This window comes from Pleurodeles waltl, chromosome 4_1 (genome assembly GCF_031143425.1).
Source record: "Pleurodeles waltl isolate 20211129_DDA chromosome 4_1, aPleWal1.hap1.20221129, whole genome shotgun sequence".
NCBI classification, from domain to species: domain Eukaryota; kingdom Metazoa; phylum Chordata; class Amphibia; order Caudata; family Salamandridae; genus Pleurodeles; species Pleurodeles waltl.
Genome location: NC_090442.1, coordinates 738,516,298 through 738,536,080, shown reverse-complemented (window position 1 = coordinate 738,536,080; position 19,783 = coordinate 738,516,298).

Below are 19,783 nucleotides of genomic sequence, written 5' to 3'. Positions count from 1 at the left end.
CACCAATGAGGATTATTTTGGAAGTTTGATATTTCCACACAGTGGTACTGAAACTCTATTTTAAAGGCTTAGAGAGACCACAACACTAAATAGTGCATTATTATGCTCCTTAAATCGACAGCGGTGGTCTAGTTGGCCATTATGTCACAACCATCCCCATTTAGCCCAAAAACATGGTGAAACCCTAATTATATATGAAATAAAACTCTACTGGGGGCTGTGCTAGAAATATGAACTTAGTGTTTAATTCTGACATTGAACCTGTTTCGAAATTCTCATATAATAGCAGAAAGGAGACAACTAAACAGGAAGAGCATGATTTGCCTAAGACCAAACAATTTGGTTGAGTAAGAGAGTCAAGGCAGCAATGTATGACTGCTTATTACTTGTTTATAACCTTACCATTATACCAAATGTTAGTGAGTATACAATAACACTGGGCCCTGACTGCACCAAAGTAAATCCAATATATGTTGGGGTCCAGTCTTATTTTGCTATTGCACACTTACTCCAAACAATTAACCAGATTATCGGGTTTTACATTTTTGTAAAAGAGAGTAGAGGAACCTATTAAGAATGTGATTGCATAAGATCACACAATTTGATCACTGCAGGTAGCACATTAATATGAGCTATAGGCTAGAATTTGGTGGACAAGATACACTATCACAAGCATGACAGAGCCTTGGCTAGTCTATTCAGTTATGAGTCACCAAACCATCAGTTTTCTGAAGGGGGTGTGCCACAGGTGGCTCCACCATTGGAAAACCTAATCCAATGGCCCATGGAGGAGGGGCCATTGGATTAAGAAAACAAAATAATGAACCTACACCCCGGGAGAAAACTTCCTCTTTGAGAGTTTGATTCTGCAAAACAAAAAAGCTTGGTGCCGTGCTGTGAGAAACATGGTGGACGAGCTCCAAACGTTTTGTGCCTTCAAAGGAGCTGCCATGATGGCAGCATTTGTGAAGGCACAAAGATCACCACAGTGCTAGCGGTGATCTCTTAAGACGGTATGGGGGTGTGTGGCCAAGCAGAATGGCCAATTAGACGTTCCTACCCAAGCTCCCGTCTAACCCATATACGTCCTGTAGTAATCCTACCTTTATTGTGGCCATCCTTTTCCCCCACCATCCTACGACTGCCTATGGTATAGTGGAGCACTGGGGAATCTCCTGTGGCCCTTGACTGCAGAAAGAAACCGACATTTTTTGACCCGAGCAATGTGGGGGCTGGCTTATGCTTGTGGTGGTGAGTGGCCATGGCCACTGGCAAGGATTTAGGGGCTGACTGGGGAGCCAATGACTGCTGTGCTCCCCCATAAAAGCCCCCCGGACATGAGTGGCTCTCTGGGAGCCCTAGGCGCCTAGTGATACCAGAGGCCAGCAGGGAGACCTGACGTGGGTGCTGCCTTAGGCCCATGAGTGACTGTGTTGGGCCACGACTGAGTGCGGCAGCCCATGTGGTGCAGTGCCCTAGGAGCTTTGCGGCCGGATTCAGGGACTGTGCTCTGGGGATGGGATTGACTCCCGACCCCAGCAAACAAGGTCCAGCTGCATCCGGTGGGCCCCTGGAACGTGACCTCAGAGTGGGGCGCCTGAATCAGGGTCGGGCTGCAGAATCCCTCTTGTGGGCCACGGCAGGCTGCTCCCAAAGTCCCACCTGATGAACTCATCCTGCGGCTCGGGGCACCACCCTGAGCCATGTTAAAATAGTGGACCTTCAGGTGAGCATTATCCCACTCACAAAATACTGTGCAACCTATTGTTGGCCCCGGAGGAGACCTGGAGGTTGCACACTTTTCCTAGCTCTGCAGTGAGGGTCTGGAGGGTGACTAGAGACGGTCTTATGACTGGGGCAACACAGTGGTGGCTCTCACTCCTTGCATTTGGCACATCCGCGTGGTGACGGGGCCAGTGGGGGGAGAAACAGCTCCTGACATTCAAGAATGGCTGTGGCTGCGGACTATGGATACTGGCTAGCAATGTGAGCAGGGCCAACTTGGTCCTAAACTCCAGAGTGTGGGGCGAGTCCCATGTACCTTTTCCCCTGAACATGACCGACATGGCTGAAAACCTCTACCATATATCATAGAGCTGGTGCCCCTCCGGCGGGAGAGAGCAGACCGTAGGATTCAGAGATGGGGAGCCTTGACATGGCCTACTTACTGGCGCTCTTGGACGGCACTGATGCCCCTGTAACCTTTTGAAGACACACCCCAACCTGAGGATACACTTGCAGAAACTTTACTTCTGGCTAGAGCACCCCCTTAGTGGCTGAATTGGCTTTGCCTGGGGTGGGAGGTGAGCCTATGTAGTCGGCCAGGGGGGCACAAGGCCTATCCTCCTGCATTTAAGAGTCTGGACTTTGGGATGCTGAGCACCTATAGCACTATTCTTCCTTGGAGTGACTGTCCTCACTGATGGTGTTCGTGGATTTGTGAACAGCCCCCCGCTCCCTCCGTCAAATAGTTGTCCCTTTGTGCTCTGGAACAAACGAACACAGCTGCAGCTCCTGCTTGTTGAAGATTTCTGGGGTGACTGTGAAAGACTCAGGGTGCCGCTGGACCCGGACTGGTGCCGACATTGTTGGTCTGGCATTGGCTACTCGCACCACCATGTTGAAGGAGTTAAGGAAAAGAGATCCAAACCTGCCCAGGCGAACAAAATCATCAGCTACACCCACACGCTGCAGCCTCCAGCCATGGTTGAAGATGGTGGGGTCCAGGGCCCCGGAGGACGTGGCAGGGGTGGAGGATACTTCCCTGTCTCTGGTGGATCTCATGGCGGCAATCCAGGGATCCAAAACAGAAGTGGTCAACAATATTGATGCGATCGCCATCGACATCAATCTGATCCCCACGGACCTCCAAAAGGTGTCGGTCTATGTGGTCATAGCGGAACAAAATGTGGACACCCTGCAACTCAAGGTCTGCTGTTTGCGGACCATAGTCTCTGACTTACAGAAGTTGAGAACACACCTAGATGAATGCACTGAAGACTCCAAAGGGTGATCCCCGAGAAACAACCTATGCTTTGTGGGTTTTTCAGAGAAAGCGGAGGGGCAGTCAGCTGAATTGTTCCTGGAGGAGTGGATTACCACAGCCCTTCTAGCAAAACGCCTTCACGATCGAAAGGGCTGCAGGGCTCTGGCTCCTCCACCAAAACCGGGGGCCCCTCTGAGAGCCATAATTGCCTGACTGTTTAATTTTCGCAACCGTGATGCCGTTCTGCAATAGGTCAGAGTGACAGGCCCTCCATTGTTTCAGGGGAACCCATCTCTATATTCCTTGACTACACCCAGAGCGTACAAGAACAGAGAAAACCGTTTCCTGCTGCCAAGAAGCAATGAGGTATATGAACTTGAAATACAGCCTACTATTACTATTTGAGTCCAACATGGAGGGTCGGTCTTGTTCTTTTTTAGCTCTGTAGAAGCCAATGACTGGCTGGACACCCTCCTGCAACCCACCGGCCAAAGCGCGGGTCAGGAAGATCAACGTCTTCCCAGCACTCAGCAGCAATCTGTTCTTCTCCAAAAGTGTAAAGGGCGTCAGAGGAGCCTGGAGAGCAGTTGTCAATCAGAATGGATCAAGATCTGTTCTGATGGCATACTACGAGTTACAGACTAGATCCCAGATTCAAGGGAGTCTTTCCAGCGACACCGCAGTGATCCTAATACTGCTAGCGACAGTACTGGAGAAGGATGATTCCAAGGGGTTGCACAACAAACTGTGAGTACTGGGGGTGACCAGGGATAGGGTCCTGATGGCATGATATTTTTCACTCCCTAAGATGAAGCTATATGGAACTCTCTCAGCTTAGGGGACACTATGGCCCATATTTATACTTTTTGACGCAAAACTGCGCTAACGCAGTTTTGCGTCAAAAAAATTAGCGCCGGCTAACGCCATTCTGAAGCACCATGCGGGCGCCGTATTTAATCAATGACGTTAGCCGGCGTTAGCCGCCGGCGCTGCCTGGTGTGCGTGGAAAAAAACGACGTACACCAGGCAGCGCCGGCGTAGGGGAAAATGGAGTTTGGGCATCAAAAAATGGGGCAAGTCAGGCTGAGGCAAATTTTTCGCCTCAACCCGATTTGCGTCATTTTTTTTCACTCCCAACCCCTATTGAAATGACTCCTGTCTTAGCAAAGACAGGAGTCATGCCCCCTTGCCCAATGGCCATGCCCAGGGGACTTATGTCCCCTGGGCATGGTCATTGGGCATAGTGGCATGTAGGGGGGCACAAATCAGGCCCCCCTAGGCCACCCAAAAAAAAAATATATATACCTACCTGAACTTACCTTAAGTTTCCTGGGATGGGTCCCTCCATCCTTGGGTGTCCTCCTGGGGTGGGCAAGGGTGGCAGGGGGTGTCCCTGGGGGCATGGGAGGGCACCTCTGGGCTCCTTCCGAGCCCACAGGTCCCTTAACGCCTGCCCTGAGCAGGCGTTAAAAAATGACGCTAACGAGGGTAGACGTCATTTTTTTTGACCCGCCCACTCCCGGGCGTGAATTTTGCCCAGGAGTATAAATACGACGCACATGCCTCTGAGTCAATTTTTTAGACGTGAACGCCTACCTTGCATCTCATTAACGCAAAGTAGGTGTCCACGCTAAAAAATGACGCAAACTCCATGGACTTTGGCGCTAGACGCGTCTAACGCCAAAGTATAAATATGGAGTTAGTTTTGCGTCGGAATTGCGTAAAAAAAAACGACGCAATTCCGGCACAAACGGAGTATAAATATGCCCCTATGTGTGGACAATAATTCCTACTTCACTATCATCGGGGGCGTGGATGGACAATCATAATGACTGTTGGTTATTTTCTTGTTGTCTTAGTATTTTGACGGGAGGCTCTAGATGAGAGCTGAGAGACGTAGTGAGGGAGCTTGAGTGCGGTCTGGCTCACACCCCCTCTCACATCCTCACCTCTAGCATAGCATAGAGAATTATTACTTTGCCATGTTTTTGATTTAGTTTGCTTTTTACTTTGGGGTAAGAGGGCAGCCTTTGCTGGCCTTCGGCTAGCAAGATGCTGGGTGAGAGGTCATAGCGCTGCTGCCCTATGGAGGGTGAAGTTGGTAAAAAGTTTTGTGTTTATGGGGTTAATGAGTTGGGGTTTTGTGTGTTGCTGCCAATTGCAAGCCCAGCCACGGTTTCTGACCCACTTTATTGGGGAGGTGTTGGAGATGGGGCTATCCCAGATGGGAGAGTGGGAAGGACTACCGAGATGGCAGAACACACAGCTAAATTTATGACATGAAATGGCCGTGGTATAGCCCAGCTGGAGAAGCTTAGGAAGGTTTTTGCCTACCTCAAATATTATAGGATCTCCATTGCATTCTTGCAAGAAACCCTCATTTGGGGTGATGGTATACCATCTCTCTGAAAGCGCTGGAGGGGGAAGCTATATGCCATCTCATACTCTGGTTAAGCCCAAGGGGTGTTAATTTGGGTGGATCCAGGAGTGCCCTTTCTTCACCATCATATCCTGGACCTTGAGGGTAGATTTATAATCCTGCCTGGTACCCTGGATGGTCAAGAGATTTGCTTAATTAATGTGTATGCACCCAAAAATGAGTGTCCTGCTTACTACACTAACGTGGCACAGGTGGCCTCCCCCTGTCTAGCAGCTGATGTTGTCCTGGTGGGGGATTGTAATTGTGTCTTGAATGGTGAACTTGGCCAGGTTCCCGACAACGCACAAAACCCTATATGACAGAGACACTACATTATATGATATACGAATTGCACCTTAGCGACATTTGGAGGGTCAGACATCCACAAGTCAAACAGCATTCCTGTTACACTCCCGCTGTGGGTACCGATAGTCAGTTTGACTATTGTCTGGTCTCCAATGCCTTGGCACCACAGGTGTCCCGTATCTCCCTCGCTATTTGTTGGACCATTCTCCTGTTCTTTTAACTTTCAGAAGAGTGACTGGAAGAGCGGCAATCCCGTTGTGGCACCTCTGTGCGGAGGCATCAACAGAGCCCTCTTTAGAAGTCACAGTTGCAGACACACTAGTGCATTATTTTCACGAGAACTGGGGTACCTCAGGAAGCAGGGCAATGCAATGTGGATGTTTAACTGCAGGTTAAAAAGCAGGAAGCCTTGGGGTTCCCAGTTTATAATCTGTGAAGGGCGTTGCAGGTAGTAGGCAGCAGGCATTATTTTTGGGGACTAGGACTTATTTCTCATCAGCAGACCTTGAACCATAAAAAAGGGAGAAAAAGGCCAAAATGGAGAAAGAAGGTGCTGGAAAAAATAGAAAAACAGGCAAAGGGAGAAAGCAGGGTTGAAAATGAACTCCTAAGAGTGAAATAAGAGGTGTGGTGGAAGAAAGGTACCCGTGATGCAATCAAGACTAGAAAACCTTGGTATTCGGCAACCATGGCATTTTTATTATTATTATTATTATTATTGTTATCATTATTATTTTTGTTTCAAATATAATATTTTATAGGTTAAGCACTGCTTGGAGCACATCGCAACATGCTCCCTTTTTGCAGGAGGGAATAAAACTACTAAAGGGTTACTTCAGATAAATTAGTGACCTCCACCAGATGCTTTAAAGAAGAGCATGAGCTGCAGCATTAAGTAATGTTCCTAGGTTGCTAGGTCTAACATGAGTTGCAACTACTATGGTCCTTCCTTATCCTGGGCTAAGATATCTAAGATATTCACCACTGCTGTCTTCCTCCCATATTTGATTCTCAACCCTAATTGCGCAATGCCTGTAGCTCCTTTTTTTCCTCAGGCACTGTATTGTATAGGTAATGCCAATATTGTTCGGTACCTGCATGTCTAAAGCAGGTTTGTTGATAAGGGTTAGTAAGTATTGAGCTTTTTATGGCTGTGGGGCCTTTTAGTGGATCTGTACGAGATATGTGTCCACAGAATAGTGCTCGATTAACATTTCCTGGCTCGCTTTCCAATGTATGTTCCATGGCTCAATGTCGCATGGATATAACATTGTTAGCATCAAAAGTGTATCCCACAGCTCAGTATCTGTGGCTATTCAATGGCTCAGTATTTGGTTGATATTCCATGGCTCATTATCTGATGGGTATTCAATGGCTCAGTTTCTGGTGGATATTCAATGGCTTTTTGTCTACTAGGTATTCCATGGCTCAGTATATGGAGAGCATTTTTAACACACTGCTTCATATTTTTCCTTTTATGCTAAAATGCTCAGAGTTTATAGTGAAACAGTACCTGATTGTCATTTCGTGGCTGTAGGATGTTGGCTCTGTATATACCATCTCAAAGTGAGAGATAGTGTGCACAGAGTCCAAGGGTTCCCCTTAGAGGTTGATAGTGGCAAAATTAGATAATTCTAATGCTCTATTTTGTGGTAGTGTGATCGAGAAGTAGGTTTATCAGAGGGTAGTGTTGAGCATTTGTTGAACACACATAGGCAATAAATGAGGATCACACACTCAAACACAACTCCAGGCCAATAGTTTTTATATAGAAAAAAAAATGTTTCTTAATTTATTTTAGAACCACAAGATTCAAGATTTGAAGTAAAGACATAAAATGCAAGGTACTCCACACAGGTAAGTAGGGAACTTTGAATTAAAGCAGTAGTACACACAGTATAGGTTAAAATGGCAATAAGCTATTTTAAAAGTGGACACTGCAAAAATCAACAGTTCCTGGGGGAGGTAAGTATGGTTAAGTTTCTGAGGTAAGTAAAGCACTTACACAGTCAGTCTCCTGGGCATAGGCAGCCCACCGTTGGGGGTTCAAGGCAACCTCAAAGTCACCACACCAGCAACACAGGGCCGGTCAGGTGCAGAGGTCAAAGGAGGGCCCAAAACACATAGGCCACTATGGAGAACAGGGGTGCTCGGGTTCCGGTCTGCTGGCAGGTAAGTACCTGCGTCCTCGGGGAGCAGAACAGGGGGGTTTCGTAGAGCACTGGGGAGGGCACAAACAGGCACACAAAACACATCCTCAGTGGCACAGGGGCGGCCGGGTGCAGTGTGCAAAGTTGGCGTCGGGTTTGCTATAGGAAGCAATGGAGGGACCCGGGGGTCACTTAGGCGATGCAGGCAGTGCACAGGAGGGCTTCTCGGGCCAGCCATCGACTGGGCTAGGAAGAGGGCCACCTGCTGGACACTCATACACTGGAGGGTGGTTCCTCTCGGTACTGGGGGTTGCAGGTGCAGTGCTTGGTCCAGGCGTCGGGTTCCTTGTTACCAGGCAGTCGCGGTCAGGGGGAGCCTCTGGATCCTCTCTGCAGGCGTTGCTGTGGGGGTTATTCACGTCGTCGCAGTCACCTGGGAGTCCTCTCTGCAGTGTTTGTTCTCTGGAGCTCGAGCCGGGGGCATCGGGTGCAGAGTGAGAAGTCTCACGCTTCCGACGGTAAGGGAGAGTTCTTTGGAAGTTGTTTCTTTGTTGCAAAAATGTTGCTGTTGGTGAACAGTGCCGCTGTTCTCTGGAGTTTCTTGGTCCTTCGGTTTCAGGGCAGCCCTCTGAGTCCTCAGAGGTCGCTGGTCCCTGTAGGATGCGTCGCTGTGCAGGTTCTTTGAGTCTGGAGACAGGCCGGTAGGGCTGGGGCCAAGTCAGTTGTCGTCTCCGTCGTCTCTGCAGGGCTTTCAGGTCAGCAGTCCTTCTTCTTTGTGTAGGTTGCAGGAATCTGATTTCCTGGGTTCAGGGTCTCCCCTAAACACTAAATTTAGGGGTGTGTTTAGGTATCAGTGGCTACACCCTCCTTGTGCCTCCTCCCTCAGGGGAGGGGGGCACATCCCTATTCCTATTGGGGGAATCCTCCAAAACCAAGACACAGGATTTCTAAAGGCACGGGTCACCTTAGCTCAGGGCACCTTAGGGGCTGTCCTGACTGGTGGATGACTCCTCCTTGTTTTTCTCATTATCTCCTCTGGACCTGCCGCAAAAAGTGGGGGGGGTATCCAGGGGGTGGGCATCTCCACTAGCTGGAGTGCCCTGGGGCATTGTAACATGAAGCCTGAGCCTTTGAGGCTCACTGCTAGGTGTTACAGTTCCTGCAGGGGGGAGGTGTTAAGCACCTCCACCCAGTGCAGGCTTTGTTTCTGGCCTCAGAGAGCACAAAGGCTCTCACCCCAGGGGGTCAGAAACTTGTCTCAGTGGCAGGCCTTCACAGACCAGTCAGTCCTGCACTGAAGGATTGGGTAAAATACAGGGGGCATCTTCTAAGATGTCCTCTGTGTGCATTTTGTAATAAATCCAACACTGGCATCAGTGTGGGTTTATTATTCTGAGAAGTTTGAAACCAAACTTCGCAGTATTCAGTGTAGCCATTACAGAGCTGTGGAGTTAGTTTTGACAAACTCCCAGACCATATACTTAATATGGCCACACTGTACTTACAATGTCTAAGAATAGACTTAGACACTGTAGGGGAATATTGTTCATGCAGCTATGCTCTCACCTGTGGTATAGTGCACCCTGCCTTAGGGCTGTAAGGCCTGCTTGAGGGGTGACTTACCTATGCCACAGGCAATATTTTGTGTGCATGGCATCCTGAGGGGGATGTCATGTCGACTGGGCCTTTTTCTCCCCACCAACACACACAATCTCCAATGGCAGTGTACATGTATTAGGTGAGGGGTCTCTTAGTGTGGCACAACACATGCTGCAGCCCTTAGGGACCTTCTCTGGTCACAGGGCCCTTGGTACCACTGGTACCTTTTACCAGGGACTTATCTGTGTGCCATGGGTGTGCCAATTGTGGAAACAATGGTACATTTTAGTGAAAAGAACACTGGTGCTGGGGGCTGGTTAGCAGGGTCCCAGCGCACTTCTCAGTCAAGTCAGCATCAGTATCAGGCAAAAAGTGGGGGGTCACTGCAACAGGGAGCCATTTTCCTACAGTGGCACAACACATAATATAAATATTACAGTGAAGACTAAAAATGTATTACAGACTTATCAGACTGAAATTTCAAAACAACTCCAATGGGCTTGTCTCCCATCTCAATAAGCTATGTTGGAGCTCAAATCAGACTGTTTGGGGTTTAAGATGATCTCTTGCTAGGGAAGGAGGTTTTCTCACCTCCCTTTTCTCTTCCTTTGACACTGATATTTACGGGTTGAACTTCCAATGCGCATTGGAAAGAGAAATTATACTGCCTCAGAACTGCAGCATCCTTCTCCAGTCTTAAAGCGATAACCACACTGTTTAATTGTCTCCTTTCGATAGCTATTGGTGAAAATACGCTCTAGCAGGGCCAGACAGGCATTTTATGCCTCCTGATATTTCTCCGGTGACGATTTTCAAACCCCAGGGCCCTGGTGCCTTTGTCACTTTCTCCAGCTCCTCGAGGTTAACTGCAGCCGGCACAGGGAGGCTTCAAGTGAGCGAGAGACAGACGCAGGGAGAGATGGTGAACACAGAGAGAACGTGATAAGAGAGGTAGAAGATAGAAGAAGAGAAAGAGGATGAATAGAAAGAGAGAGGTGGCACAAGGAGACAAAGGGAGCGGGACTGGTTTTGAATTATGCCAGGGCTGCTTTTGGTTCCATAGTCCGGCCCTGCATACTAGCAATAATCAGTTTTGCTTGCCTATGAATCACCTCAAAGATGCTATCACTTTAAGTTCTTGGTCTTGACGATGCCCCCGATAATTTATGTTTTATGGGTCCAAACATCAACTGCTATAGTAGTGGGGTGTCTATCAATCACAATTATAAGGGGATGTAGCAGGGAAATGAACAATCATCATCAATAGCCTCTAGTTTCCAAAGTATTGACAACCATTGTTTCCCTTTAGTGTTTTGTTTCTGTTTTATGGTTTCTGCACTTCTGCATTTATCACTCGAGCACTGCGGCACCAGCCACTCAGCTTGGTAGCACCTTTTTTAGTGTTTATTCTATTGAGATTACTTCAGTTGTTCTCACAGTATATATATATATTCATTCCATCGCTTATGGTGCTTGCCTTATTTAATGAATAACTGATAAAGGATTCATTCTTTGGAACCACCATTCATTTTACCTCCACTGTATAGTTTTCATTCCATATTAACTGGTCAAAACTACTGAGCTTCTGCATCAGTTTGTTGACTTCCTGCATAAATCTTCTGCATCCTTGCTACACACTGTGATTCTCCAGCTGTGCCAATAACTCTTTGCATACCAGCCACCAAAGCATCATTGTGTCCTTGCTACGTGCACAAGCAAGGAAGAGGCCTCATTTATTTATTTGTTTGTTCATTTGTAAAGCACAAACTGTTGTCTACAGACATCCCGGTGCTAGGGCTGGAGAGGCAGAAGGTTGTGCAGAAACTAGCCTCGTAGGCAACATAAAGGAAGAATCGGAGTGGTGGAGACAAGAAATGGCACCACAGAAGCACAAATGAAGAAGGAAACAACAAAACTTCAATGAAATAAGAAAGTTTCCATTTTTTTTGTAAAAGATCTGGTCGGAGGGTGTCTGGAGAAGGTGGAGAGGAAGGTTCTTCCAAAGTTTACACCAAGGATACTGAAGGACGGTCTTGCCTTGTGAAAGCGAGAGATTGAGAGTACTAAGAGGGAGCAAGAACCAACCCACCACGGAAAACTGACGCTACAAGCAACAAAGCGTGACCACACGATCCCAAACTCCTAACTGAGTGTGCTTTCTTCATGCTACATGGGGAGAAGGGCTATACGTGTTGGAACACAAATAGTACATGGGAGGTGGGTAAGATGACTGCTGGATATACCTCACTGTAAACAAAGTGTAAAAGCAAATAAAGAGTATTTGAAAAAAAGAGACAGCATGATCTACGGAGTGTGCCTTAGTCAAAGAAGATAGGAGTTTGGGGCTCTTGAGATAGCCTGATGGACCAAGCAGAGGACCTTCTTCAAATATTCTACTTGACTTTTGCGCACCTTCACCATCTCCCATGCCCATTCCAAGACCGAGATTTATTCCAATGTCTTTATCCTCGAGGCACCTCTACATATTTAAACAGAGACAATATCCAGCCCCATAGGAGTATTATTGTCTATTCTTTGTTGTTATGTTCTTTCACTACATTACGCCTATTAGAAGACATTTCTCACAGTTAAGGATCAGTGATGCTGCAAATGAAGACATCAAGCTTAGTGAACACACAACACCCCATGTTCAAACACCAAACAACATACACACCACCTCTTATAAGAGTGGTCATTTTATTTATGATGCTCACTGTGAACTGCAACAGTTCCTTGTGCTCAAAGGAGGGGAGCTATCACTATTCAACTATTTAACACTCACATTTTGAACCTCGAAATGGATCAATCCTGCATCAGTCCGGGCACAATTTGCACCTGGAATGCCCGAACTACATGTAAACCTTTGCGACAGGTGTTTTTACCCTCTGAACCATTTTACTGTACAAACTCCTCTCCCCCGTTACATTCCCAATCCCCACCACCTTCTAAGTCGTCTTCAGCTGAGATGTAACTCTGTGCTCATCTCAACATCCACCCACCACGGATAAAGGAGAAAAACCTGCACTAGCATTTTCTCTTTGAATGTGTGCAGCAATGGCTAACTGCTTCCTGTTCTCTGTGGTTTCAATCAATGACTTGATGTTTTTAGATTTTCTGTTTTTAGATGCAGCCAAGAGACAAATGTAGCTGCCTGCCCAGCCTTATTTTTGTAAAATAAACACAAGAAAAATACATGAATATTTACAGACGTACAGGGGCTTTTCGTTTGTTCGTTCGTTAGCTTTATTTCGGTACAGATATATACCATAAAAGCACACCACAAATCACAAATTCATAATTTTACAAAACAACAAGCTCATGCACAGAAATCCTCGGATATAAAATGTTGGCCTACATAAAAAACTTTAGACATAAACATTTTCCTTCTAAAAATTTATATATATTATGGGATCATGCGAAAATGCAGAGTTTTTCATGATGGGTATCAGGAGTCAGATACATACCTAACTAGACACAATAAATAAAATAAGAATAAAACATTTCTAAAAAGAATAAAAAATATATGGACATAAGAAATTTGTTAGACAATAGACAATTGATAAAATTGATAAATGCATACATTAAAATTCACAAATGAGTTCGTCAGTGGCCACTCCCAACATCTATTGTTGGATTTTCCCCTATTTCTTTAAGCATATTCAATCTACAATGCCAAATGGAATCTAAATATTTTGCCAAACAACAAGCCACTAAAACAGATGGATCAGATTTAAGAACTCTCAAAGCCAGTAGACAATTCCTAAAACCCATTTTCCTACATAATGGAATAATCCAACGAGCCCTCTGTTTGTGGTATGCAGGGCATTGAAAGAGGACGTGGGTTATGGATTCTTCCCTGGCACAGCCCATCGGGCCCATCTTAGAGGTACAACTAGTATTAGTCCATTTGTGTGTTAGGATGCGCAAAGGAAGAGAACCTATCGTAAATCTGATATACAGTGCACGTGCATGTGGAGAGAGTACTGTGTCCATATATTGCTCAGATTCATAGTGGCATTTGATTTTTAGAAAGCTGCCAGTCATAGATGATGGTGGAACTGCGAACAGTTGTGCAAGATGGACATTAAGCCAAAATGCATCCTTCAGGGTCTGTGATACATTTTTTGGAATAGATGACGGGTCCTTCCAATATGACCCCAGACCAAGTAGTACGAGGGTCTGTTCTATGTGCGCACACCACTTGATTTTTAGGCTAGTGCTATTGGCCATCAAGTTAGCTAGCCCGCATCTATAAGGAATAAGGGAATCTAGTGACCATAGGCGGATCCAATACAACAAAGGTCTGAGAGCAGCGATCTGGCTAATGGGAGGCAAATTTAAATCCATTCGAATAGGAAGCATTGGGGTCCTAGGGGGAACTCTTAATAACGACCTTAAGAAAGAGGTTTCCACCCTTGTCAAATCGTCTAAATTGCAATGGCCCCACAGTTCAGCTCCACAGAGGGCCCCCCCTCCTTGCTTGCAATTTGTAAATTTCAATAGCGGGCGTCATGGCAAAGCTGGGAGATCTAGCTGCAAATCTTACGATACCACTCGTCCTTAGTTTCAAGCGGAGGTTTGCTTTCTGGAGATGGGAATGCCACTTGTGTGAGTCTTCTATTTTCAGGAAGAAAAGACTATCGAGGGTCCCTGGTATAATGCGTAGCCCATCCAGGGAAATACTTGAGTACAAGAACAGAGATTGAGCTACAACTAATGTCCACTGCTATCTACAATTGTAGAACAACAACAACAATCAAGATAACTGAAATACACAAAATGATATTTATTACATATGTATGTACAACAACAAAAGAACATAATGATCAAGATTAAATATAAAATATTTACATATTCACAGGGAACGACACATACATTTATATATAGTGAATAGACAGAGACAAAGAATTATGCAAAACAAAAACACAACAAATAATGAAAAATAATAGAAACATAACATTGAAAAAAGGAGCAAAAAATCCAAGTTATCCAAAATACAATACAGTACAATTTAGACATATACTTTCTCTACAACATTATTTTAAAGCCTTACTAGTATTCACAGTTTTAACATGTTAACTTAGAACCAGATCGTGTCTCCACCTAATTCAAAAAAGAAAAATTACTTGGACCCTAAAATTCATATTCCATTATAACAACTGTAGGAACTAAGCCTACGCGCGTTTCGGCGGTAAACCTCTGTTTTGTAAAGCCGCCTTCATCAGGGCAGTTCCTTTTTGATGTTAGGTAACTGATATCGCAGATCTTTTAGATTCTCGTCTTTCCCATCCGAATGTTAAAACTGTGAATACTAGTAAGGCTCTAAAATAATGTTGTAGAGAAAGTATATATCTAAATTGTACTGTATTGTATTTTGGATAACATACATATGTAATAAATATCATTTTGTGTATTTCAGTTATCTTGATTGTTGTTGTTGTTCTACAATTGTAGATAGCAGTGGACATTAGTTGTAGCTCAATCTCTCTTCTTGTACTCAAGTCTTCTATTTTCAGACCTAGGTAGTTAAAATCACCAACTCTTTCCAGCGCGGCACCCTCTAAGTAAATAGGTCGCCGCATCCTGCCTTTTTTGTCCCCAAACACCATACAATCAGGGCCAGATGTACGAAGCCGTTTGCATGTCGGAAACTGCGAAAAACGCAGTTTGCGCCATGCAAGCGGCCGAACGCGATGCTCATTCCCAAATTGCGAGTCGGTACCGACTCGCAATTTGGGAATGCGACTCGCAAATAGGAAGGGGTGTTCCCTTCCTATTTGCGACTCGCATCGCAATTCAGAGTTGCTTTCCAACTCGCAGTTACCACCAGTGTCACACTGGTGGTAACTCATTCGCAAAAGGGAAGGGGTCCCCATGGGACCCCTTCCCCTTTGTGAATGTCGACACAAATATTTTTTCAGAGCAGGCAGTGGTCCTATGGACCACTGCCTACTCTGAAAAAAACGAAACCAAATGGTTTCGGTTTATTTTTCATTTTGCAACTCGTTTTCCTTTAAGGAAAACGGGCTGCAAAATGAAAAAAAAAACTGCTTTATTTAAAAGCAGTCACAGACATGGAAGTCTGCTGACTTCAGCAGGCCACCATCCCTGTGAGTGCAGGGACTCGCTATGGGGTCGCAAAATGCGACCCACCTCATTAATATTAATGAGGTGGGTCTTTGCGACCCCATAGCGAGTCGCAGTCGGTGTCTGAGACACCATACTGCATCCGGATTTGTGATTCGGTAATTGCGAGTCGCACCGACTCGCAATTTCCGGATTGCAAATCCGGACCTTCCTACATCTGGCCCCTAGTTTTTAGTCGATTGATTTCCAGGCCATGGTCATTGCCGAAATCCATGAACCTCGAAAGCAGGGTTGAAAGGCCTGTAGCTGTTTGGGATACCAGCAAAGTGTCGTCGGCAAATAGGAGGCAAGGAATCTTCTGCCCTCCTATTTTGGGGGCATCATTGGAACACTCCATGAGATAGGGAATGCATGTATTTATAAATAGAAGGAATAAGGTAGGGGCGAGTACACAGCCTTGTCTCACGCCACGGGCAGTAGGAAATTCTTCAGTTAATTCACCTTGCCGCCCCATCTAATTCTAGCATAATTTCCAGTATAGAGATCTCTAATGATATTTAAAATAGAGCAGGGGACTCCCAGTTTGGTCAAGACCTCCCACAATTTGCAGCGGGGTACTAGATCAAAAGTTGATTTTAAGTCAACAAATGCTACGAATAGGTGGCCTAAGTCCACATCAACAACTTTCCATTTAATAGGAAAAAAAACGGAAAATCTGGTCTATTGTACTGACTCTTTCCCTGAAGCCCGCTTGGAGGTGGCTTAGGATTTGGTTTTCCACTATCCATTTCCTCAGCCTGCTCAACAATTGGTGGCAAAATATTTTTTGAAGATTATCGAGAAGGCTGATAGGTCTATAATTTCCCGGGGAATTCCTCTCTCCTTTCTTGTAGATGGGCACGATAATTGCCTCTTTCCATGAGTCAGGGTAGGATCTAGTAGTCAGAATGGCGTTGGAAAGCCTATTAATATACGGACTCCAGATGTTCTGGTCCGCTTTGAACATATCTGAGGGGATCCCATCCGACCCTGGGGCCTTCGCTGCTTTTTGTGCAGTAATGGCCAGCATAGTTTCGTTCAATGTGAAGGGAGGCAAAGGGGGCATAGACGAATAAGATGCTGTCAGCTCTCCCAAACTTGGTGCATCACAGGCCAAGGGAGCCATAAAGTTCCTTAAAATGGGAAAGCCAGGCATCGGGAGTAATATGGGACTCCAGATAAGGTGCTCGGTTCTGGTCGCTACGAGAGACCAGAAGCCAGAACCGTTTGGAGTCGTGGACCCTAGCTGCCTCAGATAGTTAGCTCCAAAGCCCCTCTTCGTACTCATGTTTGCTCTTGTTACATATGGAGACATAATGGCACCTAGCATTAGTAATTCCTAGTCTATCTTTTGTCCTTAACACATTAACCAAGGTATTTTTTCCCTCTCTACACCTCTTGTTGAACCATTTGCTGCAGGGTTGGACACAAAAATTAGTCAATGGCCTAACGCATTTAGAAAACAGCTCTTTCAGGATTGCAAAGAGGTCGAAATGTAAAGATGTAACTTCAGATGGGGCAAATATAAGGCTATCGTTGAATAGCTGGTGGATAGAAATTAGAACACACAGTTTGTCTCGAAGCTTATTCGATCTCTGAAAGGAGTCCCATCTTACCGTGCACCTATTGCTAGATAACTCCATGTCACCAGAAGGAGCAGAAGAGAATGCAGCTCCTGCTAAAAGATATCTCTTATACGTAATCTGAAGAGCGGCGTGGTCACTGGTATATGGATTACCCACTTCCACATCTAATATGTGGTGCCAAACTCTTAAATCAAAGAAAATGTAATCCAATTTATTACTGTATAAGCCCCTGAAGAAAGTTGGTCTGGCAGGAATATCAGCTGGAAAGCGGCCGTTACCAAGACGGAGACCATGAAGTATAATAAGGTCTATTATCTGCATAGCCCTAACACAAGGTTTGTATGAGTTTTGTTGTATGGGATGGGGGGGATATTCCATATGCTGTCTTCAGGCTGCATAACCTCCATGAGGTCTGAATTAAGTTCGAGTTGGACATTAAAATCCCCTGCTATTATGATGTAGTATTTTAAACGGAGGTCCGGGATTGAAGTATTCAATAGCTCAATAATAATTGAACGATGATTGGAAGGACCCGGCCTGCTATAGATATTTATACAAAGAACAGGGGAGCCTGAGATTGATTGGATAGCAATGGCCAAGATATCGGGGGAATCTACATATACCTCCTTAATTCCTCCCACCTCTGTCGATTTTACCCAGGTACATAAGCCCCCTACTGCCCTACCTGCTAAAGATGGCTTAGCTGGTTTAAAAAAGGAGCTAAACCCCTGTCTATACGTGCAGTGTGTTGCCCAAGTTTCCTGAAACATACAGACATTAAAATGTTCAACATATGCCCCCCACTCAGTGTCAGCAAGTTTGCCATTAATGCCAGCCACGTTCCAGGACAGAAGTTTTGCTGTCACCTGAGCGGTGGAGCAGCTACATTTCCTAAGAATGTCATCTGGGGGATGACTGTCAATAAGCTCCTCCGGAGGTGAATTTGTAAAGTTATTGGTAATATCGGATTGTAATTCCAGGGATGGCACGGCACCTCGACTGGATAAATTAGGTAAAGGACCTGTAGCCGGTGAATCTGGAAAAATAGAAATATAAGAGTTGGGAAGACATAGTCAATCAATGTCAGAGGTAGCCCCTGGGAAATCAAGTTTGCATGCTGTTGGCCACTGAAAACAGGACCGGTGCTAGTCGTGGGAGCTTAATCAGATGCTGTGCCTTTGGAAACCTGACGGCCTAGTGGCCTGAAATCTTGATAATCTGCAGAACAGCTCAGAGCCAAATTGGCTGTTCTGGGAAAAGGATTCAGCTGCATGTGGCCAGCAGAAGGGCGACTGTCGCTGAGAAAGATAGCAGAAGACTTCCTATTTGTGTTACGTGCTTCCATATCTAGGAGACCTGTTACCAAATGGGGATTTTTGAGATTAAGTTTTATGAAGTCCCAGCTACCAGGTAAGCCATTTACTCGTTCGGCAGATAGAATATCATCATGGATAACTGAGCCACAGCCTCTGACGTGTCTCAACCAGTGTGAGACCTTGTTAACGAGTTAGTCTTTGTCTTCCCGTGTCTTTGGGGGCAAAGATGGAACATTACACATGTATATATGATTATTATTAGTTAGATATGAATTCTGACAAAAAGCCTTTGTAGTGTCCCATTTGAAAAGAACATTGGGAGAAAGAGAAGTGTTACTTTCAGAAGGGGCGCTCATGCCGGCTGTAGAGACACTGCCTTTCCATGGGGCCTGCTGCACTTGCTGGCGATGGCAGGGGCCCAGTTGTCAAAGCGCCTTTTACAAGCGAATGTTTGATTGTCACAGGGTTTGGCTTGGGCTCGCAAGTAAGGGGGAGATGTTTGCTTTTAAGAAGAGTGGTGATTTCAAGCAGTAAGGATTTCAGCTCGCCTACTTCGTTCTTGAGGCTAGATACCAGTGCTAGCAAGTCGTCTTGCAGGGGAGCGCTCTCCGTATGTGACAAAGTCATGGGAGTTTGTTGAGGATTTTCCAGATCTTGGGGGGCCAGGGGAGAAAAGCGGTTGGAGCAGGGAATTGTGAAATTCGTTGCATTGGCATTTAATGCTTCAGATTCACGATGAGATGCAAAAAGAATAGAAGAGCTAATGATTTTGGTAGAGCCTTGGGAGGCTAACATCTGGTAAGGAGAGGTAGCTGTTTGCGAATTGGGAGCAGTATGTGATTTTGAAGTTAGGAACGGAATGAGAGTACCGGTTTTAGGCTCCTTTTGTCGAACTCTCTCCTTATTGTTTAAGATCTGTTCCACCTCTGCGATCAGGTCGTCGATTTCCTTAGCAACACAATTGGTGTGGGGTAGCACAGCCTTGTTGGTTTTGGGTATTTTAGATTTAACAGAGCCCAGTGCAGGGCTGCCTTTCGCCTTGCGCTTCCCCATTAGAGAGTGAAACTACAAAACAATATAAAAAGAAGGTTTTTAAAATAATATTCAGCACTAGGTAGCCTGACGCCGTACCTTAGGGCCCAGAGGGGGGGCCCAGCCCGGCCTCCTTCAGTCTCTGATGGGCACGGACGGGCCTGCCCTTGACCCGGGCTTGGCCCGGGCGCGTCCCGCGCAGCGGTGGTGCGCGGTGCGCTTTATAGCGCCCACGTTGTTCAAGTGGCCTCAGGTAAGGGGCA